The sequence below is a fragment of the Rhipicephalus microplus genome, chromosome 7 (assembly GCF_043290135.1).
Source record: "Rhipicephalus microplus isolate Deutch F79 chromosome 7, USDA_Rmic, whole genome shotgun sequence".
In the NCBI taxonomy this organism is placed as follows: Eukaryota; Metazoa; Arthropoda; class Arachnida; order Ixodida; family Ixodidae; genus Rhipicephalus; species Rhipicephalus microplus.
Window position 1 is genome coordinate 67,301,230 of NC_134706.1, and position 18,317 is coordinate 67,319,546.

The window sequence follows — 18,317 nt, forward strand, 5'->3', positions numbered from 1 at the left end:
AAATGACGAAGATGTACGGCATGTACTGTATGTATCACGCTCATCGTGCAATCGCCACCGTTTCGCTTAGCTGACATACAGCAAGATCGTTATTGTGCAACGTGACTGTATCACGAATATAAATTACAGGCCTCAACATGCAAATCGATACATACATGTTACGTACAACATTATAAACCTCTTGCTGGCTTCTTCGCATTATATGCCATCGATCCCCACAGTGCGTCAGATGTGCCGGGTTTGCTTCTCAAGCAACGTGCGAGTAGTTACTATCAAGTGCGAGTTTAAATATTTCCTTCGGCGTTTTTATGTTCCAGTTGCTGTCAATGTTTTCGTTTCTCTTGTTCTCTGCACAGCCACGAAACGGACTAAATGCAACGAACGCGATATGAACGCGTGCAATGAAATGGGAATGGAATGTGATTTCTCGCTTGGCGCTGCCGTGTGCATTGGTAAGCATAAGCTGCGGAACGTCACTAATGTTTTTATTTTATTTACTCGTCTGTCAGCACAACTCTTTTATTCTTATTCTCCATAACACAAAAAAGGCTTTGTATTACGGGAAATTGACCAGAGAACTGCACTAAGCAAACTGTAATAGGTAGCATTGTAAAACAAAAGCTTAATACTTGGCTTATCACTTCAATGGAAGACTTCGGAATACACATAAGTTTACTATTTGGCTACAAACAAAACCGTTGCATGATAATTCCTTGTGAACATAGATTAAGTTTCCCAGTGCAGCCTTGAAAAATTGAATTGCTCCACAAACTTGAAGGAAAACAAGGGAGACAGGAAAGAGCGCAGATCCTGCGCTCTTTCCTGTCTCCCTTGTTTTCCTTGAAATTTGTGCAGCAATTGAATTTTTCAAGTATGAACCAACTAGTCTGCAAAAAAGTATTATTTCCCAGCGCAGCCTTCGGCAAGCCCTAAAACACCATTTTGCAAGCTGGAGTAGTGATGTAGAGTAGCACACACAAAAAAAGTAGTATATGAAATTCCGATCACAACAAACTCTATACAATAGACAACTAAAGTTTTAAGAAACTGCCCCTTACGAAGCATTCTCGAGCTTTCAGTGGCTGAGGTTGAAGGTCATGCGAGTTCTTACAAATGTTCGAGAGTGAATCGGCAATGTGTAAGTCACCTCGGGGAGAGCTATAACGTTTAAAGAACTTTACATTTTATTTTGTCTAAAGCTGGAAAAAAAATGCACCGTCTCCACACTCTGGCCGTTAGGGCCGCCGTGAGCGCGACCCCGGACTAACAAACTGAAAAAAAAAATGTTTCCCATACGTACAGCAAGGTAACATCGCGGAAAACAACTAGCCAAAAGAAGGATACAGAGCGCTGTATGGTTCTTTTTTTGTTTGGTTTCTTGTTTTTCTCGCTGTTTCCTTCCAATAAGTCTTGCAACCACGCCCAGGCAACTCCTTTAAATTCACATACGAATCGGTGACTTACAAATGTGTCTGCAATTTCGTTAGGAGCGAATCACCTTAACAGCGCACAATGTTCCCCGCCCATAAACCGCCGCCATGCGTCTACAGCAGATGTAGAATTCGAAACATCTGCGGACAACGAAAAGGTATTCTGAAGGCTGTTAACCAGAGTAAACAAAGTGAAAGTCCGAAACACCAAAAAAAAAAACAACGACGTTCATCAACCCATCCTCAAAGCATATGGAAGAACAAAAGGGTGACAAGAACAGCATAAAAGGTTGTTAACAAGAAGAAAATAGAAGGGCCACGATTCATGATGTGATTTCATGGCTCCGCCTTATCATTAACATTCACTTCGTAGACATGCGTGGATAAATTCCACAGCACTTTGGGAAGGGGGGGAGGTGGCCACAGTCGTTCATTCATGGATTGCATGTGGCGTGGTCACGCTCATAAACAAGGTCACAACAAGGCTCGCGATGCTCAAAACTAGGTTAAAACAAACGATCGAGGTTTAAAATATTATCATTCATAAAAATTAGCAAATACCAATCATGAACTGAAAGTGTCTCAAAATGTTTCGTAAACAGGCGAATGACTGTGGCGCCGCGAGGGAGAGGGCGCCACTGCCTCGTGGTGAGCAAGATTTTCCTCTCGTCGGCTTTCTACATGGTGCTAGTATACACCTTTTCACAGGAAGGAAAAAAAAACACCGCCATGATGGGCTGTGCGCGGGAGTACAAAGGCTAAGGGCGCAGGTTGTCAGTGCATTTTCGAGGGGACGCGCCAATTCGCACAGCCCAAGGAGGGCTATGGCGGCGCCCAGGGAGGCGTTTATGAAAAGGTGAATAAGCGGGAGAAATTTCACAGAACTCGCTCTAGATGACAGGTATCTCAAATGGCGTAAAAAGCAAGAAGTCAATAAGGAGTAGCAATAAGTAGTGCGTACATTGCACACCAAATGTGCCTAACAAGAATTTCTTGGTGCCAAACAAATTCAGCATTTTTACCTCATACATTGATATGCCATCGACACTGGTAAACGGAGCAATGGGTACTCGACGAAATGGAATCGCCCGTGCTGCACAGTTGCTAAGGTTTAACAGTATGCCCTCTACTGTTGTTTTTGTTTTTTTACCCAGGCCCACGATTTTTCAGCGCTCGCTTTGTGGACCGTGCTCAAGCCTCAAGTGTTTTTCTTTCGCCTCGGAAGTCGAGGTTTAAGCAGCGGCCGGCTGAATTTAGTTTATTTATTTATTTTCAGATTAAATGTTACGGACAGCGTTTTCCGTGTGTCATAGATGAAATATAATCATTGTCACGAGCCGTCATGCGTTAAATTGCCGACTAAAACGCGTTCGTGGGCTTGCTGGTGCATGGTTTGAGAAAACATGGAGCCATGGCGGAACCAGGACGAGAGAGGACACGATGTTCCTGTCCTCGTTTTTTCGCAACTCAATGTTTTGTCAGCTGAATGACCACCAAAGCACTCCGTACAGACGGTTAACACGAGACTCGGGAACATGCCGTCCCTTATCTGCGTTCGCTTCCCACGTGTTTCCTTGTTAATTTCTAGTGGACCAGTGCAGTCATCAGCGGCATTTGCCCAATTTTTGTGACACATACGCGCTTTAGGAGTTCTACAGCAGAGCTATTATGGTCGAGGAGGGAAAACGATGGAAGCCGAGAGAACTGCTAGTGAGGAAGGGACAGAAATAAAGGGAAGAAAAACAGAAAAAAAACTTCAACAGAAAGACACAGAATAAAGAAACGTCAAAATTAGAGAGCAAGCAATATAGTACAGTAGTCACCATGTATTGTGCAGTGTAGCAAAAGGAAATACAGAAGGAGGAAGACGAAAGCCAAGCCAAGCTACGCTCACCTATAGGTGTCTACCAGCACCTATGTGACCCAGCCTCGTGTCACTCAGTGCAAACTTAGCACCGTTCACAAGCCCACACCCGGAAAACTGCAGCAAGCGACCTGTGGAGGTGAGGCCGCTGATAACTACAGTTGCGAAAATCTTCCATCACAGTTTCAAGGTGACGATGCTGTGTTTACAGAGGATAAGCGCAGCAGTGCGAAGATCACTTCATATTTGCGGTTGAAAATAGACGGATACGAGCGATATGCTTTAGTGGACACCGGCGCTGATTATTCGGTAATGAGTCACAAATTGTCAAACAAACTGAAAAAGGTTGCGACGAAATGAAGTGGGGCACAGATACGCACGGCAGGTGGCCACACTATTACACCGCTTGGCAGATGCACCTCAAGGCTCGAAATAAGAGGCTTTACTTACGTTGCTGACTTCATCGTACTGCCGGACTGTTCAAGGAAGCCTATACTAGGAATGAATTTTCTGCAAGCCAATGAGGCCATATTTAGTCTGCGCAGATCCACTGAAACGTTTTCGACCGAACAAGCTATGTCGGTGGAGGAATCGGAAAAGCGACTTCTTTCTGCTCTGCGCGTTGTTGATGATGACGTCACAGTTCCACCACACTGTAGTGTAATGGCGTTTGTTGAAAATAAGGCATTTTGTGACCACGAAGGAATAGCGGATGGAAACGTAGAGCTCTTTTTAAACAAAGGAATTTGCGTGGCGAGGGGTGTTGTTCACTTAAGGATTGGCCGCACAGTTGTTGGCCGCTCAGTTGTTGGTTGATGTTGGCGTGGAGTGAGTAGGCTCTGGCGCGCGGACAAGTACTCTTCGATCTCCGTTGGCCGTTCACCGTTTCGAGGGCGTGGTGCGTACAACGGAAAGCCCCTTAATCCTGCCTGTTGCTAAGGGCAGATTCTATACAGGTGACCTGCTTCCCCATAATGTAAACACAAAGGCCTGCACTCATGGTCACGCCAGATGTCACTTTTCCGGGGCCTTTGTTCCACGTAGCGAGCTACACCACGGGCTCGTGGCAGGTAGGTAGCCGTCGGTTCCAGTGGACGAGGTGCGCTGCGTACCGTCTGTGGGCAAGGAGAGGCCATCGCAACTGCTGCACTGGTGTGCGCCGCGGGTTGTCCGAGTATTTCAGAGTACGTTGGAATGCGTTGGATTGGCTGTGGCGTACGCTCCGGCTCACGTATCATCTGCCTCAGTTCATCTCGTACTACGTCGACGACAGACAGTGTTGCTGTAGTGTGAGGTGTCTGCAACTTGCTGAGCTCTTCCCTGATCACCGACCTGATGAGTTCTCGCAGGGCGTCCATGTCACTTCGCTGGCGCCTAGAGAAGACATTGGCAGGTGCGTAGTTTATGTCTCGATTGTACTGTCAAGCCCGCTGTTCTAGCGTTTTCTAGATGGCTGTCGCTTCCGTATGAAACTCCGCAACATTTCGTGGTGGGTTGCAGACGAGAACAGAGAATAGCTCTTGCTTCACCCCACGCATGAGCTGGCGTAGCTTCTTGTCTTCAGTCATGGGAATCTGCGCGCTTGAACAGGCGGATCATGTCCTCGATATACATTGCGACACTTTCGTTGGTGAGTTGGTTCCTGGATTCGAGCGCAGCCTGCGCCTTTTCTTTGCGACCCGCGCTGGCATAAGTCGCCAAAGCTTGTCGCCGAAATTCATCCCAGGTCGTAAAAAAGGTTTCACGGTTCTCATACCACGTCTTTGCGAAGTCCTCCAAAGCAAAGTATACGCGGCGGAGATTCTCTCTCTCGTTCAAACGTGCCACTCTCTCAAAGAGGTTCAGCCAATCTTCTACGTCTTCATACGAGTCGCCATGAAATACTGGTGGCTGGTGAGGCTGATTTATCACCACTTGGGCTGGTGTTACATGACTTGTCATGGTGGCGGCGTCCATTGACTGAGTTCCCCTTGGCATGAAGAGGAGTGGACTGAATTCTGGTGAATCACCTTGAAGACGGCGACTGGTCCTTTGATGCATAGGTGTCAGGTCCCCAGGAGCAACTCGCTGGTGGTCGGGGCTACGCTGTGTTCGTAGGGCTTTGATTCATTACCCAGCACCTCCACCAGAAATGTAACGATGTTGAAGGACTCGGGGTGTAATTAAACGTATTTATTAAAGGGCGAGCCTGTGCCCACAACTCAAAGGGACTGTGGTCGTAGCACGTTACAGCAGAGCACCAAAGATATCTCCTTCTTCTACTACTTCAAGAAGAGTCCCAAGCGCGTGGCGCACATCAGGAGGGGCCACCTGGATTCTCGTGCTATCATCATCGTCTCTGCGCAACACTAGACGGCGCGCATGTATGTCCCTGTGCGTGCGGTGATGGGCGCGTTGTTCGAATGCAGTCACTATGTTGCGGCAATAGCAGCTGTGCGACGAAGTGCCAACGTTAGGTGACGAAGATGTGAAACGAGGTTACAACCGATAAACGCTTCACAAATCGCGAAAGCAGTGAAAAACAAACAATTGGTTTGAACTAAATTTCTTATTTTTAATAGTTTAAAAACAGGAAAGTTCGAGACGCGTTTTTTTTCTACGCATCTATCAAGCCTGGCTGCATCCTTGGAATATGGAAAGTCGATACACAGGGGGTCGAAGAAATATGTCCCGAAATCTTCCGAACTAAAGGCAATGCGATATTTTCTTGCAGCCTTGATAAGCACTCTAGTTCTGCTGCGGTATGAATCTAAAAAAAACTAGAGTTATTCATTGCAACATTTAATATATAAATTGAGATAACTAGTTAATTAGTGGAGACAGGTGGTCGGGTGAAATAGAAGACTTAGACTCTTTCCTATTTAGAGTCCATTGCTGATTAGAAATTTCCAAAAAGAGGCCGCTGGTAATTTGACCAGCGGTAAAATATCACAAAATTCGTCGGAAAAAGAGAAACCAGAAAGAGCGGCTACTGTCGCATTCTTCAGAGACGTCCCAAAGAATCAGCGAGCGTCGATTGTTATATTCAACCATCGAGCTCAACCATTTCAGCACACCAAGACACTGGTGGATCAGTAAACTATGTCAAACAAGAGAACTTGAACTTGCAATCACTCGACGAGGTTGTCAAACTCTGTTTCTTAATTTTTATTTACACAGAGCTTGTCTGGCAGCTTCTCCTAACTGTTCTTTTTGGGGTGTACATGAGACAAGTGAACATTATCTCATTTCCAGCAACCGATATTCCACGTTTCGCAATAATACTTTGGGGTGCGTTTGCCGACTCCTTGTACTAGATCTAAATGTACCAAGGAAAACAACTCTGGCAGTAGTCATGAGACATATAATGATCCCGACTACTACAAGACGTGTTTTCCTGCGGGTGACTTAACGCATGTCGGTGTATGCATCCGCGACAGCGCACATTTTTAAACTAACGCGATTCTCGAAATTGTTGCGTGTTGCATTATGTTGCTTTCTATGACGTAACGCTCGCAAAGCTTGAATTTTCGTCGAGGTGTTCATGCAGTTCATTGCGCTAAATTCAAGCTGGTGATTTAATTCACCCGCAACGTTGACTAATGCGGCCCACACTCTTGCATTTTGACGCGTTCGTTAAACTTTAAATGCGTTCGAACAAAATTATTTCTGTTCACGGCCGAATCACTGTGCCTTAAGTGTGCACTGTAAAACAAAAAAAAAAGAATCACAGCATAACCGCGGAGTGCATTATGATGTTGTGGGGCGAAGCATTCGTCAGTACGTCCGTTCGTTCTTGCTTCCGTCCGTCCGTGTGTCGGTCTGTGTGACTATCTGGGCGTCCGTACATCCGTCAATGCGTCTGTTCATCTGTGCGCGTACCGTCGGCCCATGCTTCCATTCATGCGTCCATCTATCCGTGCGTCCACCCGTCTGTGTGTCCGTCCATCTAGTGAACACACAAAGTACCTCCATCTCGCATCATTTCATCATATATTCATCATTAGAGTTACTGTATCTGCTACCTAGAGGTAGCATATACTTTATTCATCATATACAAGTACCGCCATCTAGCGAACATTCCAAGAACTAAACGAGGGGTGGCACGGCCGGACTAGGGGAGCGGAACGCGCCCACTTTCTTACGGCCTGCGCTTTGTGTCTAGTTTCCACCTTTTATCACCTCTAATAGATGGCACTAAGCCCCAAGGCTCGCTAATCCTTGCTAAAAGCTAGGAGGTAATGCCCAGCGAGTTTAAAGTGACAACAGTTTCTGGTCACATAGTGCTTAAAGTGCCTCCTTCAGATACTAGTTTTTTGTTTAGTGAGCATCAAATTCAAGGCAAATTTTAATACATATTAAGCCACCAAAACTCGTGTCTGTGAGTTATTTCATCAGAAACAATTATCTTTTCATGTATGATTAACGTGGGCGGGTTTCCTCCTCAATTCAAGTGAGTGCGCGTGCCGCTCCTCTAGTTCGGCCGCGGATGTGGCTACCTCCTACTACGACGCACTCTATGACGACGACGAGTACTAACTACTACAACATACATCGCGGATGCACGACCCACTGCATAAGAAGCTTAGCCCCTAAAATTAGTAGAAAGCTTGTAACCACTGGCATAGAGTGAGTAAAATAAGCTGCTACTTTTTTGGGTACCTATTATATTTTGTGACCTTTTTTAATACGTAAGTTTCCAGACACTTTAAGGTGCAACGGTTCTTTGGCGCACTGTTACCAACTTTTTGCTATGCATCTGTTTAATGAGGCGGTATCACGCTAATATTCTTTGTATTATTATTTGATAAAAGTCCTATACGCTACGTTACCTCCAGCACCTAATGTAGTTGTATACACTGTCTAAACAAACAGGCAAATTTGAAATGATTATCCTAAAGCATGGGCACCCACCAGCACCAGTTACGTTACCCAAACGTAAAACAGTACCTAGGCGCTCTTGCGAGCTGAACGTGTCGCATGGACTTATAGTTGGGTATGAGTGTGGTGCCAGGACTAGGTCTAGCAATTCAAACTGACGCTCTGCGGTGAGAGATGTAAACACGCCATTGCTTTTGTACGAAGTTTCTTGCTTTTCGCCGCTTTCTATACCTAGAAATTATTCGATCCTTACATTTTCATGCCATATTTTACGTTATTAGGTTAACCGTAGATGGAATTACTAGTACGTATATCTGACTCCCGACTGAGGGCCAGTGTGTATACTTCTTTATCAACTTACCAGTTTTCTTGCTACCCCAAAACGCCAACAATATAAGATACAGCCTTAAATGCAGCACCTGTCTATTCTTTAGAAGTTAGAAACTTTTTTACATTTAAGTTTCATGCGATTCAAAAGCCCGTGACGTATACGCAGAACGTAAGAATCACATGGAAATAGTCGATTAGTTGCAAAACAGGTGAGCGCCACTCATCAGTTCACAGGAAATGTCAAAGTAGGAGAACGACCACTCCAAATGGCAAAACTCTGACACTGCGAACACTCTGAAGATAACAATGTCGATATTGAGCGAAACAGGAAGAAGTCAGAAGAGAATAAACGCGTGAGAAAGATGGTCACCCAGGGCACGCCGGCGTATGCTCACAAGGTCAGAAGTTTAAAACTCCGCCAGTTTTTGTTTGTTTGTTTTTTATGAAAAAATTGACTTTGAAACAGTTAAAAAAAGAAGGCCAGGCGATGTACGAGTCAGGTGAAGTTGGAAGTTGATAGGAGGTCAGGTGGTATTCTACAGTGCTAAGAAAGTGCAACAGAACCCCCTGCTTAAAGATAGCGCTGCAGCCTAACATGTCATGACAAAACTCTGTTCGAATGCAGATGCCAGGCTATTCCCTATCATACATTTATTCGAAACGCGTGATAAAGGAATCGTTAAAAAGAAAAAAACCGAGGTCTGGAGTGTGGTCTCAGCGACCAGCTGCCCGTAATGCACTCCCTCAACACAGCAGGAATGCCCCCCCTTCGGCCAGTACCTGGCAACAATTTCCTAATATTACAGCACTAAAACTTTCGCCATTAGTCCCAAGCGGCTGCGAAGCAACTGTCCAAGGCGGCGGTCGGACCTGCGACGCAGCGGAGGGTGCTCACATTGTCTGGGCCCGGACAGGCCGCCATTTGAGTCTCAACTTGGCTACATTCAACGCTAGAACGCTATCTAGTGAGGCTAGTCTATAGATGTGCTATTCGAGAAATTAGAGTGTTAATTTGGATGTAATAGGGCTCAGCGAGGTTAGGAGGACACGTTAGGCTTAAACAGTGCTGAAGAACGGATACGTTTTATGCTTCCATGGATTAGTAGATAAAGAAGTACTAAAGATGGGGTTTCTCATACATAAGAATATTTCTGGCAACATAGAGGAATATCATAGCATCAGTAAGAAAGTTGCAAGTATCATAATTAAGTTCAACAAAAGGTACAAGATGAAGGTGGTATAGGCCAACGCGCATACATCAAGCCATGGTGATCATTTGGTTGAACGCTTCAATGAGATTGTAGAGTCAGCTGTTAATAAAGTAAATACAGAGTATACTCTTCTCATGAACGAATTTATTGCCAAATCAGGCAGGAAACAGGCCAGAGCCCATGCAGTGCGCAAGTATGGCATCGGCTCTAGAAGTGCCAATAAGGAGTTATTAGTAGACTTCGCAGAACATAATAAGTTACGGATCTTCAATATCTTCATCATAAAACTGGATTACCGTAAGGGGACGTGGTGAATTCAATCCCAGTGGCAAAACTAAAATGAAATAGACCTTATTCTGTCTCCACACTCCGGCATTGTACAGCATGTAGAAAGGTTGGCAAGATCAAGTGCAGTGACCACAGAATGGCAAGAGCTCGTATTAACCTAGATTTAAAAAAACAGAGACGAAAACTGATACGCGAGAAGCCAATTAATGAACTGGCGGTTAGAGGGAAACTACAAGAATTCGGAGTTTTGCTTCAGAGTTGATTCAAGGCACTGAACGACATAACCGACATTAGCATAGACAAAATGAACGATAATCTTACTAGTATCATCAAAGAGTGTTCAGTTGAAGTCGGAGGTACAGTCACTAGACAGGTCACTGACAAACTACCTCAAGAGACGAAAAATCTTTTTAAAAGACAACAAACCATGACAGCTACAAATGCATGAAACAAAAAAGCGCTTGCGGAGCTTTCGAAATAAATTAATAGGCGTAAGGTAGCCGACATCAGAAGGTATAATAACAGAGAAAATTGAGCAGGCTGTAAAAAGCTGCAGAAGCCTAAATTCTGTGAATCCAAACTTGTGCATAGGTAAAAATCGGATGTATGCATTAAGGGACAAGGAAGGCAATGCCATTGTATGCCAGACGAGTAGCGGGGAACAAAACCAGTTTATTCAGTAATGCGGCCGAGTATATATGGAGGCTTGTGATAAGCAGATCGAGTGTTGCACATGCGCGTTGGTTGCCGTGCAAGCGTGACTTGCACTCTACTACATCTTCCCTTCTTTGGGGCAAAAAAGACATAACGCACACACACAAAAACAAGCGTTGAGGAAATTTTTCGTTTGCAAACATGGATAGCCTTGCTATTTGTGACGTTCTGGCAATACATAACGTTGCGGCTCTCGGCGTATGCGCTCACTTCTTCTAAGGACCTGAGTTGAGTCTGATGGTGCTGCTTGGTTTTCTGCTGAGGACTCGCGGAGAGGCGACGAGACTTCTATGGCCCTAAGATGTTCTCTTGTGCGGCGTAGCTGCTGCCCATTGTCTGTAGTCACCACGTAGGATCGTGTGGGCCCTACAAAACCGACCCCTATGGCTGGAGCCCAAGTTCTGCGGTGTGTGTCATATACGGACACTCGGTTTCCACTATGAAGGTCTGGCTGACTCCTTGTAGTTCTTTTGTAGTAGAAGCGCTGTTTATGTCGTATTTCTTGAAGTCGCTGATGAACAGTTTCTGTGGGAACCATCTTCGGTTCCAAGTGACAGTTGAGGACCGGGAGTTGGCTTCGGGTGTGACGTCCCATAAGCCTTTGAACTGGCGATTGCAGCCATTCGTCCCTCGGAGTGTTCCGCCATTCCAGCAACGCACTGTAATATTCAAGGGTGCAAAACAGGCACTTGTTTAACAGATGCTTAGCTTCCTGAACAGCGCGTTCTGCTAAGCCGTTGCCGCGCGGGTAGTACGGGCTAGACGTGATGTGGTTGGTATTAAATTTGCTCGTAAAAGCGTGGAAGTTCGTGCTGTTGAAAGGCGGGCCGTTGTCACTGCACAGCTTCGCTGGAATGCCATGCGTTGCAAAGATTTCTGCACTTGCTTTGATTACTGCAGCAGCGGTGGCATGACTAAGCTTGCGAATCTCAAATAAAAATGAATAAGAGTCAACGACTATGAGGCATTCATTGCATTCGTGATGAAAAAGATCCACCCCGACAACTTTCCATGGCAGAGTTGGTAACTTGTGGCTGATAATGGGAAGCCTTGCATTTCTTTTAGATGCGGAAGCATCTTATACTCGCGCCTTGTAGTGCGCCGTCCGCACCGCTTCTCGAACATTCGACAGCTGACGCGCGCGCATGCGCCGTCGCGCCGTCGCCCACCATCTGTGCCGCGCGCGCTTCTCCTTCGAGAACATTCGACAGCTGACAGCGCATGCGCCGTCGCGCTGTATATATACTCAAGGTCAGCGCTCGCTCGCTCAGTTGCCGCTCGTCGGTTGGTTTGTTTGGCGCGCCTACGTCCAAGGTCGCGGTGAAATGAATTCCAACGAATCCACAAACACAATGATCGACGTCCCTTCGACCAGCGCCGCCCTTTCGCATACGTGTGTACGTGTTCACTCATTTAACACCCCCTTCTACAACCACGTTAACCAATTTAGCCATCGACCCAAGTAAGTCGCAATTTAACACCCCATTTCACAACCACGTTAACCAATTCAGCCATCGACCCAAGTAAGTCGCACTTTAACACCCCGTTAACCAATTATATGCTCCGCATCCTCCTCAGTGTTCCCCCGAGGGAAGCTGCGGGCAATTTTTTTTGTGCTTGTCGCAAACAGCACATGTCTTCGCTACATCTGAACTATTAGCATTCATGCTTGGCCAGTACATTACTTTTCGTGCCCTTGCCTTCATTTTATCTTCGTCACAATGTAAAGCCTGGAGCAGGCCGAGAACTTCTCTGCGCTTTGTTGACGGAATGACAAGCTTGTTACTTCTGAGAAGCGGCCCGTCCTAGACGTGGAGCTCATCCCGGAAGCTCCAATATGGCTTTAAGGCATCCGGCAGCTGCTGCTTGCTTTGGGGCCACTCTCTACTTGCGTAGCGGCAAAGCTTGGTCATGAGTGTGTCCTTCTTTGTCTCTGCTTTCATGCTGAGTAGCTGCCGATCTGAAACAGGTAACGAAGAAACAGCGTTGACTTGATTATGTTCTGTTTCATCCACCAGCTCTGCTCTGTATTGCGAGGAAAACGCGAAAGTGCGTCGGCGAAAGACAGTTCTTTTCCCTGTTTGTATGTCACGGCGATGGAAAATTTTTGTAGCACGAGGCGCATGCGCTGAAGACAAAGAGGGCAATCGCAGAGTGGTTTCTTGAAAATTGATTCAAGCGGCCGATGGTCAGATTCTACTGTGACTAATGGCTGTCCGAGTATGTAGTCCTTAAACTTCCTACAGCCATGAACTATGGCTAGGGTTTCTTTTTCGATTTGTGCATATTTCTGCTGCGTGGCCGTTAAGAGCAGGAAGAGTAGGCTATGGGGTGGTCATCTTGTAGGATGACTGCGCCGACGCCGTACTGACTCGCGTCAACGGACAATTTCACTGCTTTGGACTGGTCAAAGAAGGCTAGTACTGGCGCTGTAGCAAGACTAGGTCGCAACTTTTAGAAACTGTTTTCTTGCGCTTCTGTCCACGTCCATGCAACGTCCTTCTTAAGCAGCTCTCGCATATGCGCGGATGCAAACGACAGGTTTGGGATGAAACGCGATACAAAGTGGACCATGCCAAGGAATATTTGAAGCTCCTTACGGTTTTTCGGCGCAGGTACTTGCATGATGTCTTGTACTCTTTCTGAATGAGAGCCCTTCTGCAGTGAGGAGGTGGCCATGTAACGTACACTGGACTGCAAAAATTGGCACATCTTTCTGTTGAGCATTAAATTGCATTCTCTGCAGCGTTAGCAAGGTGGTGAGGTTTCTGTCATGCTCCTGGCTCGTCTTTCCCCAGACTAGTATATCATCCATCACGACAGCTACGCCAGCCAAATTTCCAACCACTTCACGCATGGCACGTTGAAAAACCTCTGGTGCCGATGTGATGCCGAATGGCATGCGTAGGAACCTGTACCTTCTAAACGGTGTGCTGATAGTGCACACGCGAACTTTGTTCGTCAAGGGTTATTTGCCAAAAGCTTGAAGCAGCATAGAGCGTGGAAAAATATTTGACTCCTTGCAGCCGCAGCAGTACGTCGTCCAAAGTCGGCATATGGTAATGCTCTCGCAAGATCGCCTTGTTTAAATCTGAAGTATCCAAACATATGGGTACCTTTCCATTCTTTTATCTACGACCATGTGGCTGGACCACACGCACGGCTCTTTCACCTTTGTGATGACATCGTCGCGTTCCCTCTCGTCTAGCTTTGCTTTCACTGTTTCTTGAAGGGCAACGGCAGTTCTCTTTGCGAGTTTGATGGTTGGTGGTACATCGGGTTTAATCTGCAGGTGATAGGTGAAGCCTTCAACTTGTCCTAGGCCCTGGAAAATATCATGAAAGCCGGATACCAACATGTGAGACGCTTCGACGTTGACTGCATCTATGCGTTGTATTAGGCCCAGTCTCTCAGCGACTTCACCACTTAGTGTAACTGGCACCTTTTGAGCGACAACAAAAAACGTAACCTTGGTGCTCTGCGTGCTGCTAGAGACAGCGAGGTTTATCTTTCCGATTGCTTTTTGTGTGTGACCGAAAAAGGTACGCAAAGTAGCGGAAATGTTTTGCGCAGGAGCCACTGATAACTTTCGAAGGCAGATTCTGGTATGACACAACAGTTCGCTCCCGTGTCTATTTTGATTTGATTGATATGTGGGGTTTAACGTCCCGAAACCACCATATGATTATAAGAGACGCCGTAGTGGAGGGCTCTGGAAATTTTGACCACCTGGGGTTCTTTAACGTGCACCCAAATTTCCCGTGTCTATTTTGCACCTGATCATTATAAAGCAGTCATTATAAAGTCTATTTCGTTCTTATTTTCGCCATTAGGGCTCCTCCATGTCCACTTGCGGTTTCCTCGTTTTCGATAGAAGGTATTCAAAATCCGTAAATTATTGCGTTCTGCGAATTCTACTGGTAGCTCTCCTCTGACGTTTCTAGTACCGATGCCATAATCTCCTACTGCCTGGTCTCCAGCCTGCTTCTTCCCTACCTTTGCATTAAAGTCGCCCATCACTACAATATACTGTGTTTTTACCTTACTCATTGCCAATTCTACGTCTTCATAGAAGCTTTCAACTGAAGCGTCATCATGGCTGGATGTAGGCCCGTACCTCAGGAAAATTCTCCGCTAAAACAAGTCACATAAAACAATTACAAACCACCAGACTGGCAGCGCTTTTAGATTTTGCCTGACTAAACTTTGGTGCTGCGGTTTTGGACTTCATCATTTTTGTCAACTTCTTTTCCAACAGACAACAGGCGCACTACGTGCAACGACGAGGAGGAGAAGATATGCAGGGACAAGAAGTCATACTGCGACTTCAGCGCCGGTGTCGCCCTCTGCGTCCGTAAGAGATTCGTCATGGTCAAACTCAATGCGTCTGTTTAGCGTTGTATATGAATCGTTTGCGATACAGCAGCAGTACAGGAGTAATCGAGTTGGGTCAGTTAACAATACCGGTATATGTTGCCAAATAGACCTAGTATTTGGCTTCGTACGACTCCGGGAAACGGCGATGTAGTATCATGGGTTAACATGTAGTACCGTTTCTGCAATACTTTAGCCAAGATCGACACAATTTCGAGCTAATGCACAGAGATTAATTTTCTAATTAGTACTGGGCATGGACCACGACCTCCTCGTGGCACGGAGACAAGAGTACGCTCAAATTGAAAACAAATAAAAAATAGCCACAACCTATTGAAAGGTAAAGCCTTTCTCTGCAGAAAGTGCTTACAATATATATATATATATATATATATATATATATATATATATATATATATATATATATATATATATAGATATATATATATATATATATATATATATATATATATATATATATATATATATATTGTGGGCATTTGTAATTTACATCGTCCTCATCCCTGCATATTCCCAATCACCATCATCCGCTGGTCTCTTTGCCCTCATTGCCAATCTGGGTCATCATCATCGTCATCGTCTGTGTGCTGGCTCTGCCCGTTCGTTTTGCGAGGTCTTTCCTCAAATAAACGCTGTCGCAGCCAAGACTACCAAGACTTTATACGTGGTGGAGGTGGATTTTCGGTCCGCTGACCTCCCGCAGCCCGCTATACCCCCTGGAGCTTCGTTCAGGCCGCCGCTTGCGCCCACAGTCAGGCAGCATGTCCCAGACCGAGCCTGCCGGCACTGATGTCATCAACCACGCACCGCCGCAAGCTGCCCCTCCTACTTACATACACGGACATCAGCGGTAACCCCCGCTCTTCGCTGGTCTTCGGGAGAAGACGTAGAAGACTGGCTTGATGACTACGACTGCGTAAGTGCCTCTAATAGGTGGGACGAGGCCGCCAAACTGCATTACGTGCCTCTTTATCTGGTTGGAGTCGCGAAGACATGGTATTTTAACCACGTCGTTGACTTACCCGACTGGGCTACCTTCCAGCAGCAGCTGCGGTACGTCTTTGGGACACCAGACATTCGATCCGCCGTCGCAAAAAGGACACTCGATACTCGCCGACAACATCCCGGTGAATCGTATCCTTCATACATCGAGGATGTCCTCGCACTCTGCCGGCGTGTCAATCAATCCATGCCGGAATCGGACAAAGTGTGCCACATATTGAAAGGCATTGGGCCTGTTGCCTTTAATGCCCTCGCTGTGCAAAACCCAGCTACCATCGCTGATGTCGTGGCGACATGCCAGTGCCTTGATGCGCAGGACTCCGTTCGCCTTCAACCAAACATCGGTGACCACCACTCCTCGTCAGATGGCCATCTGCGTGACCTCATCCGGGACGTTATACGCGAATAATTGCGGTCCTTGGGGTTCACACCTCCTACACCGCGACCTACACTGCCTTCGGAAATGCCCTTACGTGACATCATCAGGGAGGAACTTACATCCTTGACTGGCTCTGCGCCCGTACAGCCACCTGCTTCTCACCCTATAGCCACGTACCCTCAAGTTGCTGCCGTGCTTCCCAGCGACGCCCACGCGACATTGCCACGTCCATCCTACGCGTCAGTTCTGCCGCTACCCCGGTGAACTACCATTCCGTGCCCCCTGACCCTTCGGCCCACCTGACCGCGCTATCTCCAGGTGCCCCGAATGCCTTCTATTCCCCACCGTGGCACTCGTCTCACCCTGTATGCTACTACTGTGGCTACCGCGGCCACATATCTCGTTTCTGCCGAAAGCGCCAGCAAGATGAGCGTCGGAACGATGTGCGTGAACGGGATTTGTACACCGGGGCGTCTTATCAAGGTCGGCCTTATTCGTCTCCCCCGCACCGGTCTCAATCTCCTCCTGCATTGACTGCACCACGAAACAGCCGAAACACGAGACGCCGCTCGCCTTCGCCCTTCCGCCGTTCCACTTCTTCACTTCGGCCCGCCTCATTCACCTCTGATATTCATTCGGAAAACTAAGTGATGCAGTTTGTGGAGGAAAAACTGCATTCGGAATTAGAACTGAAATTCCTCCATTAGGCCCGTGTAACATGGTTTCTGTGGAAGTGGAAGGAGTGCGAGTCGATGCTTTGGTGGACACAGGTGCGACATTGTCTGTGATGCGTGCTGATTTGTGTGAACATTTAAGGAAAGCAATGACGCCTTACGATGGCCCCACGTTAGTTGTGGCCCAGGGGAACGTCATTCGCCCTTCCGCGCTTTGTACTGTGCGTGTTTTCATCGACGGCTGCCGCCATCATGTCCAGTTTGCTGTCCTGTCCCGCCGCTCTCACCAACTAATTCTAGGGTGGGATTATCTATCATCTGCTTACGCGGCGATTTGTTGTGGACAACGCGTCGTTCACCTCGCTGGCACCGACTACATGCTTGACGAAGATAATCAGAAGCCACTTCGTCTGGTCGCTGCGAAAGACATCGAACGCCCGACCCTACAAGAGCAAATTGTCAGCATTACGTCCAACGACATCTATCAAGGGGATGTATTGGTCTCACCGTCACCACTTTGCGTTCGCAAAGGTATAGTTCTTCCGTCCGGTGTCGTTCGTTTTTGCAATGGCTCGGCACTTGTCCCCGCAGTCAACTCTACACCAGAGAAGATCTTACTGCCACAGGGCACTACTGTGGCCCGTGTTGCTGACTTCAAGCCTGTACTCGTCACGCCACTTCAGGCCATCGCATCCAGAGAACCTTGCCTCGGTAAGCATGTTTCTTCCTCCGTTTTACCACCACTATCAGCAGCGAATTGACATATTCACAGAGGCAGCAGCTGATCGCATTGTTACAGAAACATGCAAATTCTTTGGATATTTGCTCATCTAAGCTGGGCTGCACTAATACTACAGCACATCGAATTCAAACTGTTGGGACATCTATTGTACACCACCGGCCATACTGCGTGTCTCTAACTGAAAACAAATATAGAAGAAAACGTTGCGGACATGCTTAAACGGGAAATCATCCGTTCCTCATCTAGCCCTTGGTCGTCTCCTATTGTTTTGGTCCATAAAAAGGATGGCTCTGTGCGGTTTTGCGTGGACTACCGGGCGCTCAATAAGATCACACGCAAGGACGTGTACCCTATGCCACGCATTGACGACGCCCTTGATTCCCTACAAGGCGCGGAATTCTTTTCAAGCATCGACTTGCGTTCTGGGT